Raw genomic sequence first — 22,679 nt, forward strand, 5'->3', positions numbered from 1 at the left:
GAAGGTGCATAATATCTGAGGACTGAGTCATATATATGCAGCAGTTTGCTTAAGCAATTTGTTTAATGAGTTGGAAAAGGGCATTTGGGCACCAGCATCAGCTCTGCACTATGGAGGCCACACTTGGAGTATTGTGTCCAGTTCTGCATTCCCCAGTTCGAGAGGGACAAGGAACTACTGGAGAGAGCCCAACAGAGGCTATGAGAGAAAATAAGGGAATAGAACATCTCTGTGAAGGGGAAAGGCTGAGAGCCCTGGGACTGTATAGCTTGGGGAAGAGAAGCCTGAGAGGGAATCTTCTCAATTTTCAGCAATAGCTGAAGGGTGGAAGTCATGAGGATGGGGATTGACCTCTTTTTAGTGGTGAATCACAGAATGGTAATGGTTGGAAGTGACCGTTGGAGATTATCCAGTCCGACCCCCCTGCTAAAGCAGGGCACACACAGCAGCTTGCCCACAGTCACACCACCCAGGGGGGTCTGGAATCTCTTCAGACAAGGAGACTCCAGAACCTCTCTGGGCAGCCTGCTTCATGGATCCCACACCCTCATACCAAAAAGTTTCTCCTTAAAGCCCTCCTAGGTTCCAGTTTGTGCTCATTGCCACTTGTCCTGTCACTGGGCACCAACGGAAACAGCACAGCCCCATCCTCATGACCCGCACCCTTTAGCTGTTGCTGAGCACTGATCAGATCCCCTCTCAGGCTGTCCTTCTCCAGGCTAAACAGCCCCAGGTCTATTCTGTTCTATCCTGTCCCATCCTATTCAACTCCAGTCTTTTTCTCACCCAGAAAAAAAAAAAAAGAGCTCTTTTTCACTACAATCTTTCCTTCAGCAGCTTCTGTTGCCTACCCCAGGCAGGCTGTTACTGAGACAGCTGATAATAGCTGCAGAACTAGAAGCAGAGCAGTGCTATTTCATCAGCTGACCTTTAAAAAGGATCTTATTTTCTGTGGAGGTCTGTTATACAAACCCAGCCATGTTGTTACAATATTTTGCTTGTTAGTTCCACACTTCCCACCATCTGCTCTTCAGACTTTCAGCAGACTGAGCTTCAGGAGCGAAACCTCAGGACCTTCATTTTCACACCAGTGGGTCCTACCAGTGTCAACAGGAAGGAAAGGGAAGGATTTGCTCTTTGTTTCAATACGTTTACATAATTTAAAATAAGATCTTTACTCTGGGGGTGGTGGAACACCGCAGCAGGTTGCCCAGGGAGGTGCTGGAGGCCCCATCCCTGGGGTCAGGCTTGGTGGGGCTCTGAGCAACCTGATGTAGTTTAGGGATGTTACTGCTTACTGCAGGGGTGGGTTGAACTGGATGGTCTCTTCCAACCAAGTGCATTCTGAGTTCTGAAATCATCCTCACCACACCAATGCATTCCAGATGAGGCAGAAATAGCTGTGATGCTAATTCCCTGATATTGAATACTGTCAGAATGCAGCTGTAAATTGGTGTTCATGCATTTGTCAGTGTTCAGTGAGCGGATTTGGCTTGGAAAAAAAGCTTGGGTTCAAACCAGGATGTATTAGGGGAAAGCCTGAAAAACAAACTTACTCTACACATTGTACTTTTTTTGTTTAGCCTTAATCTTGTCACCCCAATTCTGTAGAAAACCTCCTTAGCCACTTCCAAGCCAGCAGCACATCTTCTAATGATGGTCTAGTCTGAAAGGCAGCACAAAAGGTTCTCTCTCTGTTAAAGAAGGAGAAGATAAAAGGCAGCACCCAGCAAGCTTTTCCAGCGACCGTGTTGTGTCTAATGACATCATTAGCATGTGTTCCACAAGCCTCACTTGCTGCCTCGGTCCCTAAACGTGTAGCTGCCAACCTGCTCCCTCTCTTCATGTTCAGGGAGAGGGAAAATTGATTTGTGGACTGCCTCTATGAGTTCAATTTATTGAGAGAATGATGTGCTGTATAATGAGGGGAGATCAAAGATACCCTTAAAATAGGCATGCTGGAACATGCAGGCTGTAGCAGCACAGCGCTGCACATCGTTAGTTACCCTCAAATGATGGGGCTTGGTGGGAGCTGTGATGCTCCTGTCTGTCATACCTTGGGCTCACTGATTGTTCATCACCTGCTTTGAGCTGCCTGTAATTTATTGATTCATACAGGGTGGGGGAGTGGGGGTTAGGCTGACACCAAACTGGACAGGAGTCTTGATCTGCTTAAAGGTAGGAAGGTTCTGCAGAAGGACCTGGCCAGACTGGATTAATGGGCCAAGGTCAGTTGTATGAGGTCCAACAAGGCCAAGTGCTGGATCCTGCAACTGGGTCACAACAGCCCCATGAGTGCTCCAGGTGTGGGGCAGAGTGGCTGGAAACTGCCTGGCAGAAAAGCACCTGAGGGTGTGGGTAGACAGTGGCCAAACATGAGTGAGCAATGTGCCCAGATGGCCAACAAGGCCAACAGCATCCTTGCTGGCTTGTATCAGAAATGCTGTGGCCAGCAAGACCAGGGAAGTCCTTTTCCCTCTGAACTCAGCACTGGTGAGGCCACCCCCAGACTACTGGGTTCAGTTTTGGACACTGGAGTGGGTCCAGAGAGGGCAATGAAAGCTGGTAAAAGGTCTGGAGAGCAGGGCTGGTGAAGGAGCAGCTGAGGGAACTGGGGTTGTTGAGCCTGGAGAAAAGGAAGATGAGGGGAACCCTTCTGGCTCTGCTTTAGCTTATCCTGTTGTAATTCCAGCTTTTGCCCTGTCTGTCCTTGACCCCATGTTCCGCACTGGAGTGGCTCCGAGGATGAGTCTTAGTGTTCAGCTGACATGGGGGGAGCAGGTTTGTCTGATGCTTTCCTCTGTCTGACACCAACCCCTGTGAGCAGCTTGGTGCTTGGGTGCCAAGTGAGAATCGGTGTTGCTGTCTGGTTTTCAGCGTTGCTGCCTGACAGAGTTGTCATCTGAGGGTCACCATGGTCATTTAGCTACAACTATACCCTGGCCAGCCTCCTCTCCTGTTCTCCCCTGGGACTGAATAGAAAAAGACATCCTGAATGTGTTAAGTCCTTATCCCTACAAAACATGACTGTCTGCATCATCAAGAGAATCTCAATGCAGCTGGTTCCTCACGCACGGATGCTTGTTCTTGCTGAGGCTCCTGCCATCCTTCCCATCGCTGTGTTGCATCTTAATTTGCTCGTTGCCTGCACAGTGCAGAGGGTGTTGCAGTTCTTGATGTGCTTTGCTTTGCTGCTGTAGAGCTGTGCTGGGGGCAGTGCAAAAAAACAGAAACCAGAACCCCAAAAAACAACTAAACAAAAAAAGCAATTTCTAAGCTGGGGAGAAGACAGACACTGTCCGGCAGCTGAGTGGTGGAATGAGGTGGGTAGGGTGACCTTAAAGGATCTGATTCTGGGAATGAAGTGGGACTTAGAAGAGGGAAGAAGACTTTGTCGTGGTGGGAGACAAACCTGACCTGGGACCATGTGAAGAGTGGATTTTCTTGCTCGCCATTGTTGCAGTAATGTATTTACATCACTAAGTAGCAGTACTGAAAACGTGAGACTTGCCAGCCACAAAGCTGCTGAAGGGTCTAAGCTGGGGAAGGTCCTAGAGTACATGTCTGATGAGGAGTGGGTGAGGGAGCTGGGATTGTTTAGTCCTAAGAGAAGAGGAGAATGGGGCAAGAATTTCTGGCTCTCTACAACTCCCAGAGAGAAGGCTGGAGGCAGGTGGAGGTCTGTCTCTTCTCTCAAGTAACTAGTGGTAGGACAAAAAGGAATGTCCCCAACTTGTCCCAGAGGAGGTTTAAGTTGGATGTTAGGAACAATTTCTTTACTGAAAGAGCAGTCAGGCATTGGCACAGGCTGCCCAGGATGATGCTGGAGTCGCCATCCCTGGAGGTGTTCAAGAAACCTGTGGTCATGGCACTTTGAGATGTGGTTTAGTGAACATGGTGGTGTTGGACTTGATGCTCTTACAGGTCTTTTCCAACTTTAATAATTCTGTGGTTCTAAGTCCTGTAAGACAGGACCTGATAGTAATGCACTGGTACAAGGTGGCTCAGCACAGTTACATTGGGTTGGCTCTGATTTTGTTCTCCCTCTCTTTTTATTTTGCTCTGTCTCTCTTTTTTAATTTCACTGTCCTTTGTCTCTGGGAATGGTCATTACTCTGATCTACGTTTGATTTTGTGATTCCAAGCTCAGAAATGCTTTCAATATTTGCAAGCCTGCAAAAGCAAAAGACTCAAAAAAGATAACCCCCTCACTTGTACAAACGGGAGAGCACAACCTCATGTTTAAAGGGTGCAGGAGTGAGAATCTCCTATCAGGTCTGATGTTCATTTAGTTGCTTGTAAATGAGTATTGACTTTGATGTGTTCATTATGATGTGGAAGTCAGCCAGAAAGAATGGCCATGCCAGTGGAGAGGTTGAAGTTGGATGGTGCATAGCAACAGTTCAGCACTGTGCTTCTGCGAGGGAGAAATACATCCGTGGATATATAAAGCTCTGGAGAAAACAAGATAGGTAACTTCCTCTAAGTCAGAGGAGAACTGAGACTGACTGAAAGAGAAACTGCTTAAAGAAAGGGAGCTCTCTGCAAGGGTTCTCTGCAGGCAGCAGATACTGCAACTTGAGCCCACAGCCAGGTAACTCCAATTTCTCTGACTCCTGCACCACAGAGTACCCTCACCCCTCTGAACAGGTGGTCCAGGACAGTGCACTTCAAGTGCAGAGTCCAGTCGAATGCCAAAAGAAAAGAAGATGACAATTCTGAGCCACTTAAAACATGATCTGTATTGATCAGTGAGTGAGGGGTGGGGGTGGGTGTAAGAGCTCTGCATGCTTTAATTAGAGTTCAGGAGAGATAAACCAAAGTGTCTTCATAAATGCATGAGAAGCAATTACAGGAGACCAGAGTGTATCTGCTGTGGCAGTTTATCAGCAGTGCAGATTTCCAGTTAATAAGAGACGATAACGCCAACTGTGCAGCCAACAAACGAAACAGCAAATCCCTCTTAGCTTCACTCTGCACCCAGGAGGCATTTTCTGCGTGAGCCAAGGACATGAAGACTTGGGGAAATGTTGTTTTCTTCCCTCCACATATTTTCTTCTGCCTGCAGAGTCTCTTGCTCTATTTCTAATTAACAAACAAGTGAAAAAAAAAACCCAAACCCACTAAGCCCCCAAAGCGTGCTGCGTCAGTGCTGTGCCACTGCCATAAGCCATTGGGAAAGCCCAGCAGCTCCATCACCAAGCAATTACTTCTCCTGAGTCAGCTGCAAGCTTTCCCTCCAACCTGTGTGAGCTCGGAGGTCATCAAAGTCGAGCCCAGCTGGGAGGTGGGAGCCAGCCAAGCTTTACATTTGTATTTCTGTCTTGCCAAGCCTAATACATATTTAATGGCTATGTGAGAGACAGAGAGAGAGTGAGCCAGAGAGCACGTTTGTCTTCTTTGTCCATGTACCAGCAGTTGCTCTAAGTGCTTGCTTCCTAAAAATTAAGCCATTTCTCAGAATTCATGCCTGAGATGCTGGGTAGAGAGCTAGTTTTCAAGCAAAAAGCATTTTGGTTTTGAAAGCAAATTCAAAGGGAGGAGCTGGGTTGTGGAAGTCAATACTGGGCTGCTATTCCCACCAAAGAGAGACAAAACTATTCAAAGCAGCCCTGCAAGTTAACCCTGCAGCAGATCTTGTCCAGATGTTGTAATCCTTGATACTTTAACTCCTTCTAGGCTGTAGGCTAAGCTGCTTTCTGGTGCAAATATCCACGTTAGATTTCATTTGTGTACAGCTTTAGCTCTGGACTCCAATTTTCCAAGCAAGGAGGTGGATTTGGTGGTCCGAAGACCCCATCACCATTTTTGATCTGCACTCCCTGTTGGGAAAAAAACTGTCTTATATCTATTGTGTAAATGTACAGGATGTAATTTAATTCCCAACTTCCTCATTTATCAGTGAGCTGGGAATAATATTTGCCTACTTCACAGCAATTGTGTGAGGCTCTTCATTAATTAATGTGTAAAAGCTTGGAGATCCTTAGGATGAGAATCCCTTTTAAAGATGCTGTTAATAATAAATACCAAGTAATGCACCTTGGTACCTCTTAGCAATAATTGGTGCCATCGTTTCTGTCCAACTCTTCCATGAATTAAAAGGCTTTGGAGTGGGACTGGAACCACAAGTGGGATTGGGACCAATTAACATCTAATCACATGTCAGTTTTTATATCTTTGACTCTCCTGGCATGCGACTCCAGGGAGAATCTCCATGGATTTTATTGGTGCAGTGTCAGAATTCAGCCCCGGCTGTGTTTGTGTGGTAATTGCTGGATAGTCTGAGTTCTTTTGGTGATTTGGTTGCTTAGTGATTAAGCTGAAAGCAAAACTATGCTGGTTTGATATTAACATAAAGGGAATCGGCAGCGCTCCCTCAGTTAAATGTTGTGTGGAAAGTGGCATTAGAAGCAAACCAAGATTATTTATTTATTATGTTTGCTCTTTTACTGTTTGAGTTGAATTCACTTTGTGGTTGTTGTTGTTGTTGAAATGCTCATAGTTTTGGACCTGTTCTTTCTGCTTAACCTCCACTCTGGTGTGCAGAGACTGGCTGTTGTGCAGAATCCAGTAATTTGCTGCTCAGTCACCCAGCTCCAACTTCTGTTAGATTTACTCTCCCAAATGTGGAAGCCTTGGACATAGATTTCATGTGAATAAAGAGCTCACAACAAGAAATGACCAGATCTTCCAAAGATATCACTGGTCAGTGAAAGGGGAAAGCACCAAACGCTGGGGTGACACATGGGATGGAGCCAAGGGAAAGGTCCATGTGAAGTAGAACTGGATTGATGCCAAAGAAAGTTGGTGCCAAATAAGGTGAGAGTTTGCAGCAAACCATTTCCCCCCTCATCAGCAACCTTGGCACCCCCTCAAACTCATTACTGAGGATGCACTGTGCTGCACGAAGTGCTCTGCGAACTTTGCTGGTGCCACATGGGGGAGATATTGAAGAAGAGCTGTATCTCTCCACTCCACACGCTGACTATTGCAGGATAGAGGTGTTTAGGAGCCTGATTCCTTTCAAGTTCCCCCTCTTACACCGTTTAAATATTCCATATAAAAGGAGTCTGTGGCAAGCCGTCTAAAAAATGATCCCTCTTGACCTGAGAGCACATCCACCCTCCTCCAGTTGCTGAAGGTGCTTTTGTAAGCGAGAGCACGAAGTGACCAAGCAAGGTAGAACTGATGAGTGATGTGGGCAGAGGGCTGAGGCTCTTCTTGCTGGGGCAGTGCTGCGTTTTAACGTCAGGGCAGCTCTCACAGTCCTGCCTGGAGAGCTGGGATTGAGGAGGCAGGGTTTGGAGGGGCAAAGGGAGGCTGGCTGGTGTGAGGGGCAGTTAGCAGGATGTCTTGCTGCTGTCCTCCAATATGCAAAAAGCAACGACCCAGGAAAGTGGCTTGTGGTTTACTCAGCCCCATCTTCCTTGTTTCTTCTGAAAGCAAGAGTTCTCACCTCCCCTCTGGATGAGTGGCTAAGGCTTATTTATGCATGAGAAATCACCATAGAAATGGCTACAGGGAAAGAGAAGATATGTGGAGGCTGAAAAAGTAAGATTTTCTTTCTGAAATATCTTTCCAGTATCCAATTTTATTATTTCCTCCCTGCAATGCAATATTCTAGCAGCTAGGTGAACAGGTTGAGGCAAGGACATTTGTAAAGGGAGAGGGCTGTGAGCACAGGGGTGGGTTGCCTGGGGAAAGTCAGGAGATCCTGATTTTTTAGCTTAAAATTAAAAAAGGAGAGAGAGAGAAACTAAAAGCTGCAGATGCACAGCACATTCCCCCCCCCAATCTGGGAGTGAGGTCCCCTTTGAAACATGCTTCAGCTGACTTCAGGGGAGCTTTGGCTCCCCTGCCAAGCACAGCCTTCCCTTTCTAGCCACAGACTGCCAGAGGCCTTTCTTTATTTCTTTTATCCCCTCCCCCTGTCTTTCCACATAGAGGAATTCAAAATCACTGCATGATGTGTGCCCCAATTAATATTCCCCAATTGTTTCCGTTTCCCTTCCAAATGATGTCAGGCTCCATTACTGTTGGCAGGATGGCACCAAGAGGAATGTCTGCTCTTCTCAACTACGTTCTCTCTCATTCTTGGGCTCACTGCAATCCTCCCCTCGTTCCTTGCTTACTCCTTTTCTATCCATCTGGTTTCGTCTCACTTTGCTCAAATAAAATAATGCAAACTGTCTTCATCTATTACTGCTCACTTTGTAGGTTATTAATAATGAAGGCAGTGTAATTAGGCTGCAGAATGCACAGTGAGCACAACATTAAGATGTCCTTAACTAACATCTGTGCCTGAAGCTCCGCTTATATTGGCACAAGCCACCAAGATTTCACATGAAAACAGTATTTGTGCCTGGCATTGCTGTTAGAGAATACAGTGGCTTCATTTTTCACTGGCTGCCTGTTAAAAGAAAGCATGAAATTCATGGCGATGAATGCTGAGCTCTATTTCAGTCATGTTTAAGGCACAGATCCTGCTCTCAGTGCCTCAGCTCTTGATGCTTTGCTAAAAACTTCTTTCTTTGCCACCCTCAGCCACTGAGCTGATGGATGCAGTGGGCAGAAACTCCTCTCTAAGAGGTATTTCATCTCTTCTGCTGTCTGCAGTCCTCTTTTCCATGGCAAAGCTCTGTGACCCCCATCCTTGTGCAGCTAACACAGCTGTCTGCAGGGAGGTCAGGAAGGAACAAGGTGCTTTCATCGGTGTGATCTGCTGGTTTGATCCTCTGCCCCTGCAGTCCTGGGGAGTGACCTGTGACATGTCAGATCTCTTGAACCAGGGGCATCAGAGATGTCTCTGTTTTGACTTGTTCCCAGGCAGGTGACAGGAGGTCTTGCCATTAACGCCTGTCTAGTGCTGCAAGGACAACAATGTTGCAGAGCCAGCAACAGTGTGCCCCATCCCTCCCTCTTTTATGTCTCCAGTTTGCTGGCAGGGGACCGAAAAGGGACCTTTCGAAGCAGAGGGATATTTCGCAGGGCAGGTGTGACTTTTGACAAGGGCTTGCAGTGACAGGATGAAGGGCAGTGGTTTGAAGCTAGAGCAGGGTAGATTTATACTGGAGAGTAGGAAGGAATTCTTTACAATGAGGGTGGTGAGACACTGGAGCACGTTGCCCAAGGAGACTGTGGATACTCACTGGAACTGTTCAAGGCCAGACTGGATGAGGCCTTGAGCAACCTGGGCTAGTGAAAGGTGTCTCTGCCAATGGCAGAGAGTTGAAACCAGATGATCTTCAAGGTCCCTTCCAACCCAGCCCATCGTATGAATCAATGGTGTAGTGACAACCTGACAATGCTGCGTCAATGATCTTAAAGGTCTCTTCCACCCTAAGGGATTGTATGATTCTGCGCACCCTTAATCATCTCTAGTGCAGACCTGAGAGGAGGATCAAGCTGTTACCACCCAAAACACAGGTGGAAAACCATCACAGCCTCCTAGAGTAGCAAAACCACAAGCACTTTGGTAGCAGGTACTGTAGCTGGAGCTTCCTGTGTGTGTTCACAGCTGAAATGAAAACTGAGTGAAGGCTTTAAAGGGTTTTTAAGAGTGTTTACAGTAACGAGCAGCTTAGAACAGCCCTGCTCTCCCCACTCATCTTGTTAGCATGAGCCTTCCTGTCGAATCCAGAGCCGTTAGCCGACCCGCATCTCCTGCTGTGCTAACATTGCTCCTCGCATCAGTGATGACTCTGCACAAACACCAAAAGAAACCAGTCCTCCAGCTGTGCCAACGTAGCAGCTCCTCCGAAACCAGGGGAAAATGCAGCGTGTGCAGAAGGGGGAGGAGAGGGAGGGGGTCGATAGTGCCAGGGGTTTTACTGTGGCACGTTTGAGAGCAGAGCACATGATGAAGAGTGAATAAAGACCTTATAAACAGACTTGGCAGCGACTCCTCTAAATCTTTCAAGGTATGAGTTTCTTATTTTAGTTGATTTACTGGCCTGACAAAGGAGCAATCATCGTTAATCAAAATAACTCCTACTCTGTGTAGGAAAGCTGAAGATGAAGGTCATGGAAAGAGATGATAAACTAGCCTGGGGTGTTCCGTGGTTGGAGTTTATTAAGGAAGCTCATTCCAGAGGAGAAGCGGATTTGTTTGTTTTATTTTTCTTTAGCAAGTGCTGATGATTTTTAAGATGGATTCTTTGTAGAGGAGGAAGGTATGTGTCTAGAGCACATTCACAGATGTGATCCCCTTAAGCATGCATGGAGAGGAGATTTCCTGGCTGCTTTAGCAGGAGAGGTGCTGTATTGGAAAGCATCTGGTACTCTCCTGGAGGCAGGAAGCGAAGGAAAGATCTGGGTAGGATACACAGGAGTTGAGAAGCGATAGGAGGCTGAGGGTGCCAAAGCACATCTTCTGGGTAAGCTTCAGGTGCGTAAGGAATTCCTCTCTTGTGCATCAGGGAGATTGCTTTCTCATGCCTAAGCCCCTTTCTATTTCAGGAAGCCGCATCCTTTGTCTTCAGGTGGTGCAGTGTCTCACCCTAGCCCATATCGTGAGCGACTCCAGAGAAAGCCACCAAGATGCTCAGAGGGCTGCAGCAACTCTGCTATGAGGACAGGCTGAGGCAGTTGGGGCTCTGGAGTCTGGAGAAGAGAAGACTTCCAGGAGACCTTGGAGTGGCCTTCCAGTACCTGAAGGGGTATACAGGAGAGCTGGGGAGAGACTATTGACAAGGTCTGGTAGTGACAGGATGAGGAGGAATGGGTTTGAACTGACAGAGGGGAGACTGAAACTGGATGTTAGGAAGTTCTTTTCCAGTGAGAGTGGTGAGACACTGGCACAGGTTGCCCAGGTAGCCCAGGGAGGCTGTGGATGCTCCCTCCCTGGAGGTGTTCAAGACCAGGTTGGATGAGGCCTTGAGCGACCTGTTCTAGTGGGAGGTGTCCCTGCCTATGGCAGGGGGTTGGGACTGAATGATCTTTGAGGTCCCTTCCAACCTAAACCATTCTATGATTCTATATACTGTCCCACCAAGAGGAGCACTGGTAGACACCTTACTCAGCAGTTTGCTGGTGGCTGAGCCCCAAAGAAGGCAAAGCTGAACAGGCAGAAGCCCAAGAAACCTTCAGAATGCTTCTGCTAATAGATCCTAACAAGTTCCATGTTTTGCCTTGAGAACTCACTCGTGTTGCTCAAGTGTTATCTGCATTCTGTCTAGGGGTAACATCTAAATTCAACCCAAAGCAATTACCCAAAGCAATAGGAACTGCCAGTAGACAACATCAATGAGTGTTTGGGTGCCAGAATTACCAATAGCTCTCTTGCCAGTAGCATTGAATGTCAAGAAACTAAGCTGAGAACTGTATTCCACTTGGATAATGTCAAGTGTGACCTTAGCAAAGATGAAAGGACACCAAGTCCCTTAGAAGCCTTATTTAAAACTGAAGGTTGAGGTTTATTTTCTACTCCCTGCTCTTCCTGTCCTGTGGACACATTTGATGAGCTTCCACCTTTTCATTTAAAAGCTTCCAGGAGGCATGTGGAATTTCTGAAGAACGTGCTCATACTTTTTTTCCCCTTTTCTTCTGTTTGCATAATCAGTAACACAAACGCTCCTGGGGACAGCAAACAGAAGATCAGCTCCCAACTATCAGGTACCAGTCCAACGTGATGAAAGCTATAGTTACAGTATGAATAGCACACACACCTATGTCAGTTCATGAGTTAAATCCTATTTCCAAGAGATCTCTTGCAGCAACCTGCTAAAAAGAACCTATTTTCTGCTCAGAGGCAGCACTGAACCCACAGAATGAAAGGGGGATAATTAAAGGCTTCTCAAATCCCAAACGTGCTGGCAGCTGCAGGTCTGTTCAGGAAGCAGCTCTGAGACCCCCATGTGTCCCTCCTTCAAGGGTGGAAACCCATTAGATGACACTTGTGGAGAACAAACCTGGAGGGGGAACAGCTTCTCTGCCCAGGATAAATATGTGGAAGAAACCCACTGGGAATAATGCAAAAACCCCCAACCCTCCGTGGTAGCAGGTGGCAGCACTTCTTTTCACTCTGCAGAATACGTATTTAGAGAGAAAATGGAGAGGAGGAGCCAATTAGGGGGATTACTGAGCTTCAAGAGGCAGGTGCTTGCATTCCAGCTGGGAAACTGCTGCTTCCTCTTAGCTAAATGCAAGGTGCTTCGGAGACAGCAGGGCCTTTGGCCACCAGGTTTGGTTGATTATAGCAAGAGAGGATAAAAGGGGGTAAGACTCACTGGTAGCTGCTGTCTCGATGAACAAAGAGCCTTTAAAGCAGTACTAAAGTCCATAACAATGGAATTTTCAGAGCTGAGCAATTATGGGTGTTCATCGTGGAAGCCATAGAGAGAAACCAGAGTGTCCTGGGTGGTCTTTTGAATGGTGGGGAGTGGGGAGATGGTGCTAGCTGGCATCTGCATGATACTGCTTTGGGATGAACAGGGTAATGGAGCTATGGCCATACATTCCTGCCTGAAATGAGCAGACCTGTGGGTTAGCACCAAAGAAGAGGCTAAACCAGAGATCGTTTAGCTCGCCTGGATGTAGCGCTCGCTCGATGCGAGCCGTGTGTGTCTCCTGGCTGCAGAGCAGATGGTCTTTATCAGCTCGGCGCTGGGAGCCAGAGACGCAGCCAGCCCCGGGAGGGCACGGTGCCCATCTCCTGCAGCAAGAGCAGATTTCGCAGGGCTCCTCAGCAGCCTGGCCTGGAGAGCGAAGGAGGAAGCTCTGCAGCGCTGCAAAGCTGTGCTCGGCTTGTCTCGGTCACAGTGCGGAGCCTGCCGCGGGGAGGAGGGGCAGGTGTGCACGACGGCAGCGTCCCCGGGAAATGGGAGCCGCAGTCAGGGGAAATCGCTCTCAGCGGCTCCAGGGAGGTGATTGTGGCCCTGTGCTGGGCACTGCTGAGGCCACACCGTGAATACTGTGTTCAGTTTTGGGGCCCTCACTCTGAGAAGTGTGTCCAGAGAAGGGTAACAAAGCTGGCAAAGGGTCTGGAGAGCAGGACTGATGAGGAGCAGCTGAGTCAGCTGGGGGTGTTTAGCCTGGAGAAGAGGAGGCTGAGGGGAGACCTCATTGCTCTCTACAGCTCCCTGAGAGGACGTTGGAGCCAGGTGGGGCTTAGTCTCTTCGCTGGAGTAACTAGCAATAGGACGAGAAGAAAAGGCCTCAGGCTGTGCCAGAAGAGGTCTAAGTTGGATATTAGAAACAGTTTCCTCCCTGCAGGAGTGGTCAGGCATGGAACAGGCTGCTCAGGGAGGTGGTGGAGTGCCCATCCCTGGAGGTGCTGGAAATCTGTGAACTCTTGCTCTTGCTATGTGAGGCACGGGGGCAGGTTGCCCAGAGCAGCTGTGGATGCTGTATCCTCGGAGGTGTTCAAGAGCAGGTTGGATGAGGCCTTGAGCTACCTGGGCTAGTGGAAGGTGTCAGGGGGTTTAGGACCAGGTGATTCTCCAGATCCCTTCCAGCCCAAACCATTCTAGGATTCTATGGTTACCATCTTATAACCACTCAAGTTATTACAGGTGAGGAGTGTGGGCCCTGAAGGAAGCTGTGGCCGTTTGAGCTGATCCTCTAGCTCAGACATAGGGGAGAGATGAACATTCCAGGGATAGGCCACATGAATGGCAACAATAGATAAATTAATATAATTTCATTGGAGCATCAAGAACTTAATGTCTAGAAGCACAGTTTCTTCTCCCCCTTCTCCCGCTGGCTTCTGCTGCTGCAGCTTCGCCTATCTTCCCCGGCTGCTGTTTTAGCTACTGCTGCTTCTGCTGCTTCGCCGCCGCTTGACCCCTCCCCCATCTCCCTTAAGGTTATTGTATTGGTTTTTTTCCCTTCCCTCCTTCTCTAGTTATTATCTCTCTTTACATTGTGATACTATAAGAAAATACAATTTCATCTTTCCCTGACTTTCAGAAAAACACATCTCCAACCTTTGTTAGCACAGCTTTTACCGAGTCCCAGACCATCTTAGCAAAGAATGAGCACGCCTGGTAGTGCACCATAGCTGTAAAACACTGCTGAACCGACAGAGTCAGAATTGAGGCAATAATAGGCCAGAATATATCAAACAACTTCAATGTGTTGGTGGCACAGGTTCGAGTCCTGGCCAATGCACATAAGAAGGAGAGAAGTCTCCATTTGGAAAAAAGCGCCAAGAATTTTCTTCCCGGGGGAGGGATCAACTTGTCAACTCCTTGGCTTTCTGTTTGCTGAACGGCCTCTGTAACAGGGACTGAACCAGCAAAGCCTCTGAGCAGGAGCTGCATTGGAAAGAAAGCTCCTGGCTACATCAAGAGCAATAATGAAGGTTTTAAACAACACTTTGCTCTGCAGGTGTCACAACAAAGAGGGCAGCCAGAAGGCAGCCTGATTTCTGGCACAGGCGGGTTGTGAAGGACTTGGTTGTACTACAGCGTTCGGCTGCCTGGGGCAAAGGAGGTTAACTGCAAATGCCAGGCTAGAAACCTGAGCAACGTGCTCCTCGTGGAAACAAGGGACACAAATGATGCATTTGTAAACAAAAGCACCAAAATTAGGGGGCAGCTGGAGGTGTTTGTGGAAGATTCAAGGCTGAGGAACTGGCTGGAAAGGCTTCTGTGGGTTTCTGAAGTTCTCATAAGAAATCAAGTCGAGAGCTGGGATGAAATAGCCCAGAGAGGAGAGTGAGTTGTGAAAATGCTGTAATTAGCCTCTGACAGAGCAATTAAAATGTGACAAGCGAAGCCAGTCTCTGGCAGCAGACTGAAGCTTATGGAAGTGGACAGGGCTCCAAATGTGAGTATCATAGTGAATCCAAAATACCTTAGGCGGGGAAAAGCGCCCGAGGCACAAGCCTGAGTGGTGGCTCCCCACGGAGCCATGCTTGACTTTCCTAAACGCAGAGAAACAAGGAATTGCCTCGTCCTTATGTCTTTCCTTAGGGACTTTGTGGTTTTCACAAGTGGTATGAGGTAGAAGGGACCTCTGCAGATCATCCAGTGACCAGCAGGACAGGTCACTGGATGGGATTCTGCCCCTCTGCTCTGCTGAGACCCTACCTGCAGCAGTGCCTTCAGCTCTGGGGCCCCCAACACAAGAAGGACCTAGAGCCACTGGAGAGGCTTCAGAGAAGGACACAAAGATAATCAGAGGGCTGGTGAATATCCTCTGTGGGGACAGGCTGAGAGACTTGGGGTTGTTCAGCATGGAGAAGAAAAGGCTCCGGGGAGACCTTAGAGCAGCCTTCTGGTACCTGAAGGGGCTACAGGAGAGCTGGGGAGGGACTTCCAACAAGCACTTGGAGTGACAGGGTGAGAGAAAAAGGATTGAAGGAGGAGGCAGATTGAGACTGGAGATTAGGAAGAAATTCTTGAGATTGAGGGTGGGGAGACACTGGCACAGGTAGCCCATGGAAGCTATGGATGGCCCCTCCCTGGAGGTGTTCAAGGGCAGGCTGGATGGAACCTTGAGCAGCCTGGGCTGGCGGGAGGTGTCTGTGCACATGGCAGGGGTGTTGGAACTGGATGATCCTTAAGGTCTCTTCCAATCCAAACCATTCTGTGATTCAAAATCCATTGCTATCTGAAGGTGGATGATGTTCTGGTCTCTGCATCCAGTATGTCGCTGTTTGCTGCTATTTGAACTAAGATGAACTCTCATGAAAGAGAAATGGCTCTGCTTGTCTCTTGCCTCTCAGATGTGATGAGAACAGCATGCATAAAATCACAGAATCATCTGGGTAGGAAGGGACCTCTAGGATCATCCAGTTCCACCCCCTCTGCCAGTGTAGATCAGGTTGCTCAGAACCACATCCAGCCTGGCCTTAAACACCTCTAGGGGTGTAGCTTCCACCACCTTCCTGGGCAACCTCTTCCAGTGTCTCAGTTCCCTCAGGGTGAAGACGTTCTTCCTAATGTCTGTTCTAAATCTCCCCTCCTCTAGCTGGTCCAGTCACTACCTGACACCCTAAAATGTCCCTCCCCAGCTCTATTGTAGGCCCACTTGAGTTACTGGAAGGCCACAATAAGATGTCCTCAGAGCCTTCTCTTCTCCAGACTGAGCAGCCCGAACTCTCGCAGCCTGGTTTCCTAGGAGAGGTGCATGTATGTGCTGTGCTACCTTACCCCTGTGGCTGAGACTCACCAAACAGATAAGTTATGGAAATAGGGAAATAAAAAAAAAACAAAAACAAAACCCCCAAACAAACCAACAAAAGCCAAACCCAAAACCCACCTCTCCTCACGGCAGTAGTGCAGCGATCTGCAGGCACCGTGTGTGCAGCTTGACTGCACAAATGGACTTAATCGTTTGCACAGAATCTGTTTTGCTTCTTCACACTGTAACAGCACTGATCTGATTACTTTTTCTTCCTTTCTTTTTTGCCTTTTTTCTCTCCCTTTGCTGTAGCTGACAAAATGCATCTCATTGGTGTTTGAATAATGAATGCTGTAGTGTTCGGCTTTGATCCGGCGCCATGCCAGGGAAATGCTGTGCTGCCCAATCTGCTGCAAACCAGCATTTTCTAGTGCATTATTCTTTATTCCAAGGCTGTAGTATGGAAAACCCTGCAGTGCGTTGGCTAATGTGGCTTCTTCTCTGTCTTCATCGCAGCAGTTGGCTCTTCCCTAACCTAGGAGAGCTACAAATCCCATTAGTTTAAAAGCCTGAATCTCCTTCTGCTTGCAAACTCCAAATGTTTGGCTGTGAGATGGAGCTGCAAAGTCTGGTTGTAATTGGGGGTGGTTTAAAACTCACTGGAGCAGGGAAGCCCCATGAGGTGGGAAGTCAGAGGGAACTTAAACAAGCTTCACACAGTGGAGTTTGTGATTCAGCTTCCCACTCAGATTGGAGACTACTTGGATCTCTGCAGGGGAGCTCATCAGGACTGTCCTGGCACTCAGAGGATGTATCTGTGATGGGCTGGACTGGTTTACCTGGGAAGTCACTTCATTACTTCTCCACAGACCTGCTGACCAAAAAAAAACCTTTATGTTTTCATGGGTTGGCAAAGCCCTCTAAGGTCATCCAGTCCAACATCAACCCAACACCACCATCCCCACTAAACTGTTTCCCAGAGCGCCGTGTCCATGCAGCTTTTGAACTCCTCCAGGCTTGGTGACTCCACCACCTCCCTGGGCAGCCTATTCCAATGCCTGACTGCTCTGGCAGTGAAATTGCGGTTCCTAATGTCCAACCCCTGGTACAGCTTGAGGCCGCTTCCTGTTGTCCTATCACTTGTTCCCTGGGAGAAGAGGCCGATCCCTACCTGGCTCCAGCCTCCTTTCAGGGAGTTCTAGAAAGCCAGAAGGTCTCCTCTCAATCTCCTTTTCTCCAGACTGAACACTCCCAGCTCCTTCAGCTGCTCCTCACCACATCTGTTCTCCAGACCCTTCATCAGCCCCATTGCCCTTCTCTGGGTCCCCTCCAGCACCTCAATGTCTTTCTTGCAGTGAGAGGAGGAAATATTGAGATATGACATCATGTCCTTGGTTTTAAGTCCAGAAAACACTCAGAAGGTAGAGGAAAGGCAGGTGGGTGAAGTTATTCCAAGCAGTTCTTGGTACCTTTTCAAAGTCTCCTTTCCATCTGGGTTGCTCTTTCTGATAAGCTCTGCAGGCAGCCTGATGTGACAGGATAAAATGCAGCAAGCAGCAAGATTAGTCTCCCTTATCCAATTGAAAATGATGTCTTCTCTGCAGATCTCTCTGTCTTCACATAATCCTAGATGCTGCTGCCAGCAGTGGAGAAGCTTCCTTCTAGGGGCTGCTCTTTCAGTCCCAAAGGCTTTGGGCTGGAGAGACAGTTTGGGAACTCCTTGGTATCTCCAATTCCCATGAGCTACCTTAATTGCTTGTCACTGAGCACCTGTGAAAATCTTTGCCTCCTTTGCAGCTCTGAAGATGTGGATAAAGAAATAATTGAGTCTGAAGCTCATGGACCTGTTCTCAGTTCTTCTGCTGTGGGCAGGAGAAGCTTTGTGGAAGGCATTGGTGTGACACCAATATGAGAGCAGATGGAAATGAGAGGAAGATGAAGGCCTTTGCAAGGCAAACTGTGGTGTCCAGCCACAGAATCCCAGCATGGTAAGGGTTGGAAGGAACCTCTGGAGAGCATCTAGTCCAACCTCCCAGCCAAAGCAGGATCATCTAAGGCAAGTTGCTCAAAACTGTGCCCAGGCAGGTTTTGAAAAGGCTCCAGAGAAGGGGACTCCACAACCTCTCTGGACAGCCTGCTCCAGGCTTCCAACACCCTCAAAGCAAAGACATTTTTACTTAAGTTCAAGTCAAACCTTCTGGGTTCATGCCTGTTGCCACTTGTCCTATTGCTGTGCCCCCCTGAGTAGAGTCTGGCCCCACCCTCTTGCCCCCTACCCTTGCCAAGCATTGCGCAGATCCCCTCTGGGGCTGCTTTTCTGCAAGCTCAACAGCCCCAGGGCTCTCAGCCTTTGCTCCTCACAGAGATGCTCCAGGCCCCTCAGCGTCCTCATGGCCTTACAAAGCTAAGCCTGGCAGTGTGTGATGGCTTTGTTGGTACAGGGCACAGTCAAAAATCAAAGGGCTAATTGGATGTGCTCATCATCCCCACCTCCACTCACCACTGTTCTTCACGTTGTGATCAAAATGAGGTGTGCTGTACTGAACAGAGAGTTCAGCTTCTAATTCCAACCCAGGAGTTCTAATTAGGAAAGTAAAGGTTAATTCTGATAATGAGTTGAGCAGGCATGCCTGACTTCCATTTTTCTTTTTCTCCTCGATGGCTAAGAGCAGTGAACAGCTTGTTCCTGAATAAACGGACGTGCTTGGCTGTGCTTCCTGCGCTGTGTTCACAAGATGCTCTCCCTCCTGCAGGGTGTTGGAGGGTTCTGGTTCCTTTGGTTTACAGAGAAGGTTTTTGGCCTGTTGTTATTAACAGTGCACTGAAATGTTTGCTCTGCTCCCAAACTTACAGCTAGTAGCCCCTGAAGACTGCTGGGACCCAATAAGGAGACATGACCCAACCTAAAATAGAGAAGCACTTGGGAGTGAAAAGCTGGACATGAGCCAGCACCCAGTGCTCGCAGCCCCAGCTGTGTCCTGGGCTGATCCCCATCAGCATGGGCAGCAGGGGCAGGGAGGGGATTCTGCCCCTCTGCTGGGCTCTGCTCAGACTCTCCCTGCAGTGCTAGGGCAGTTCTGGAGTCCTCAGCACAGACAGGGACCTGTTGGAGTGGAGCTAGAGGAAGCCACAACAAAGATGGCTGGGATGGAAGCCCTCTGCTGTGAGGCCAGGCTGGGAGAGTTGGGCCTGTACAACCTGGAGAAGAGGAGGTTCTGGGGAGACCTTTTGGTGGCCTTTCAGTACCTAAAAAGGTCAATCAGAAAGCTGGGAAGACTTTTGATCAGGGCCTGTTGTGACAGCACAAGGGGTGATGGTTTGAAACAAGAAGAGGGAGGATTCAGATTGAAGAGAAGGAAGACATTTCATGCACTAAGGATGATGAGACTCTGGTCTAGGTTGCCCAGAGAGGTGGGAGGTGGTCCATCCCTGCAACCATTCCAGGTCAGGTTGTATGGGGCTCTGAGCTACCCGTTCTGGTTGCAGATGCCCCTGCTGACTGCAGGTGGGTTGGTCTGGTTGGAGCTTGCAAGGTCCCTTCCGACCCAAAGCAGTCTGTGATTTCATTCTATGAAAAACAGCCTGGGAGCAGGTGGTGGAACCCTGTTGCCACTTTAAGCAAACCCCCATTAGGCAGATTTCCCTCCAGTGACTTGTGTGAGCAGGTAGCTGCAGCAGAGAGGGAATATTCTGGGTGTTACATATGTTGTGTAATGGATAAAACTTCTCTTCAGGTTTCTTCTCAGAGCCTAATCATGAATATGTTGAGAGGACTAATGGGTGATGACAAAAGAGGTTGTTTGCTGTGTTAAAAGACCATCAAACAGCATCTCTGAAATCAAGCAGAGGGAGAGGGCAGGCAGTGGAGTTTCATTACTGTAAATCTGATGGCTTTTGTGATGCCAGGATAAAAGGAGGAAGAAATTAAGCAAGAAACCTTCAGCGACTTCGGGGAAAAAAAACCCAAACCCCAAGAAAAGCCCAAATCAAAGGGAGGCCACAAGGCAGAGAGAAGCTGCTGCTGGCTCTCCCAGGCCATGCCCAGGAAGAGCAGTGGAGAACATTAATGCTAAAAGCCACTATGGATGGGACAGCAACTCTCAGAGAAAGGGTCATAAAAGCAAAGAGCACTTCTGGGTAATTTTATGTGCTAAAATATGGATAAAATAGAGGTAAAAATCCCCAAAGCATTCATAGTCACCCAAGGAGATGGACAAGTGAGCAGGACTGAGGCAGGGTAAGTTGTGAAGGCTGATGTCTGGCAAGAAATGGGGAAGTTCTACTTAGCCTTTGGTAGTGGTTTAGCAGGGGATAATTTCTGAGTGGAAAACACATTAGAAGCTTCACTTCTGCAATCTCCTGATGAACATTGCTCAACTTAAGCTTCTTGGTCATCTTCTTTCTGGTACTAAAGGGATCGTAATCACTTCACAGCCTCCACTGATGGCTTTTGGTTCCCGTTGTGACTGGCTAAAAGTTCACAGAATTGATAGAATTTCTGCTCTTGGTTTCCAGTGGTTCCAGCATGCATCTCCCAGGTCCTTGTCTTCCATCATTTAATTACTCAGTTAACCTCATTGCTCTCTGCATCCACTTAAAACGTTGCAGTGAGGTGGCGGTTGGTCTCTTCTCCCTAGTATCAGGTGATAGAATAAGATTAAATGGCCTGAAAATGTGCCAGGGAAGGTTTAGGTTGGACATGTGAAATACTTTCTTTGCTGCAAGAGTGGTCAGGCACTGGAACAGGCTGCCCAGGGAGGTGGTGGAGTTCCAGTCCCTGGAGGTGTCCAAGAGACATGAGGATATGGCACTCTGGGACATGGTTTCAAGGCCATGATGGTGTTGGGTTGGTGGTTGGACTGGGTGATCTTAGAGGGCTCTTCCATCCCAAACAATGCTATGATTCTACAACTCCTATGTGTGTCTTCTACAGAGCAGTTAGGTGGGGAAGCTTCCCTTATTTTCTCCCTCTTGCCAGAGGGATTCGCTTTAGCACCCCAACTGTTAATTTTTAAAGGCATTCTTGAGTCCAGCAACTTAAAGCAAATCTAAATCAAGCAAACTAAATAGGAATGGGATCTCTTCTACGGATTTAGAGGTGGCAAACTGACATATCAGGGGGTCATGTGTTCATCTGTCAATGTGTAATGTAGTTAGACAAGATAGTTGGGCAGACCAAGTTTTCACGAAGGGCTGGAAAATGTATTAACTTTCCTTCATTAGCTCTGGTGGCACTGTGCTGTCACTGGGGGAGGGTGGGAGCTGCAGGACTCGGCCTGGATTTAGGATCAAGGCAAGTTTTCCTATGGGGAATACATATCCAGCTTGCTTTCTGGACATCCCAGGCTCAGCTTGCAGGAGAAGCTGTGCTTGTTTTGCTTCACGTGCTGGTTGAGCAGGGGTCAGTAGCTGAAATGGTGAGGACAACTGTAGGTGTGAGCCCAGGAATATCTCTGAGCTTAGCACTATACAAAAATGCCATTGGAATGTAAGCAGCAAGAACTGAGCAGAATTGGGAAATCTGAACTCTGCTTCCACTTTTTGATATTCTTTCTTTATAAGAAAGGTTATGAGTGGTTGATTTGGCTGTGTGAGCTTAATGGTTGGCTTTGATGATCTGAGAGGTCTTTACCAACCTAATTATTCTATGGTTTTACGAAGGACGTTGTAGAAGCTCAACAACATTGAGGTTCCACAGTGCCAAGTGCCGGGTCCTATACTCGGGTCACAACAACCCCCTGCAGTGCTCCAGGCAGTTGGAACAGAGTGGCTGGAAACTGTGCAGCAGAGGAAGACCTGGAGGGGGTGTGCAGCAGCCAGGTGAAGATAACTTGTTGTGGATCCAGGTGGTTATGCACCTGGCCAACAGCATTCTGGCCTGCATCAGCAATGGCGTGGCCAGCAGAACCAGGACAGGGATTGGCCCCCTGCATTCAGCACTGGTGAGGCCACACCACTAACACTGGGTTCAGTTGTGGACTCTCTCGCTACAAGAAGGACACTGAGGGGCTGGAACATGTCCAGAGGAGGGCAATGATGCTGGGGAAGGGTCTGGAGACCAGGGATGGTGAGTAGCAGCTGGAGGAACTGTGTTCAGCCTGGAAAAGAGGAGGCTGAGGTGAGACCTGGTTCTCTACAAATCCCTGAAAGGAGGTTGATGCCAGGGTGGGATTGGTCTCTTCTCCCAAGGGACCAGTCATAGGATAAGAGGAAATGGCCTGAAGTTGCAACAGGGCAGGTTTGAGTTGGACATAAGGAATATTTTTTTCCCAAATCAAAGCCTGGACCAGGCTACCCAGGGCGGTGGTGGTGTCTCCATCCCTGGAGGGGTTCCAAAGCTGTGGAGAGTGGTGCTGAGGGACATGGTTTAGTGGTGACCTGACAGTGTTGGGTTAAGGGTTGGACTCGATGATGACTTGGTGTTTTCCAACCTCAACAGTTCTATGGTTCTGTGATCCAAACAGGATCACAAGCAACAAGAAACCGTAGAGAACGGAACACAGATCTGGAGTGCACTTTGAACTGTCCTTGCAGTTGTTTGTGTACCTTCCAGATGTTCATGACTTTATGGATACTTCTATTTTTAACAGCTGGTGCATTTCAGGTACTGA

The 22,679-nt window shown here is 48.3% G+C and overlaps 1 protein-coding gene and 1 long non-coding RNA gene across 2 annotated transcripts in view; one reads left to right on the forward strand and one right to left on the reverse strand.

The window, feature by feature from the left end:
- Nucleotides 1–22,679, forward strand: part of KAZN (kazrin, periplakin interacting protein) — a 265,843-nt gene that overhangs the window by 74,767 nt on the left and 168,397 nt on the right. The window lies entirely within an intron of this gene.
- On the reverse strand, nt 11,216–12,706 carry LOC135190510 (uncharacterized). Its single transcript, XR_010308552.1, has 2 exons — nt 11,667–12,706; nt 11,216–11,574 (listed from the first exon to the last, which is right to left on the reverse strand). It is a non-coding gene; the product is annotated as an uncharacterized LOC135190510 (long non-coding RNA).

This window comes from Pogoniulus pusillus, chromosome 36 (assembly GCF_015220805.1).
Source record: "Pogoniulus pusillus isolate bPogPus1 chromosome 36, bPogPus1.pri, whole genome shotgun sequence".
Lineage (NCBI taxonomy): Eukaryota > Metazoa > Chordata > Aves > Piciformes > Lybiidae > Pogoniulus > Pogoniulus pusillus.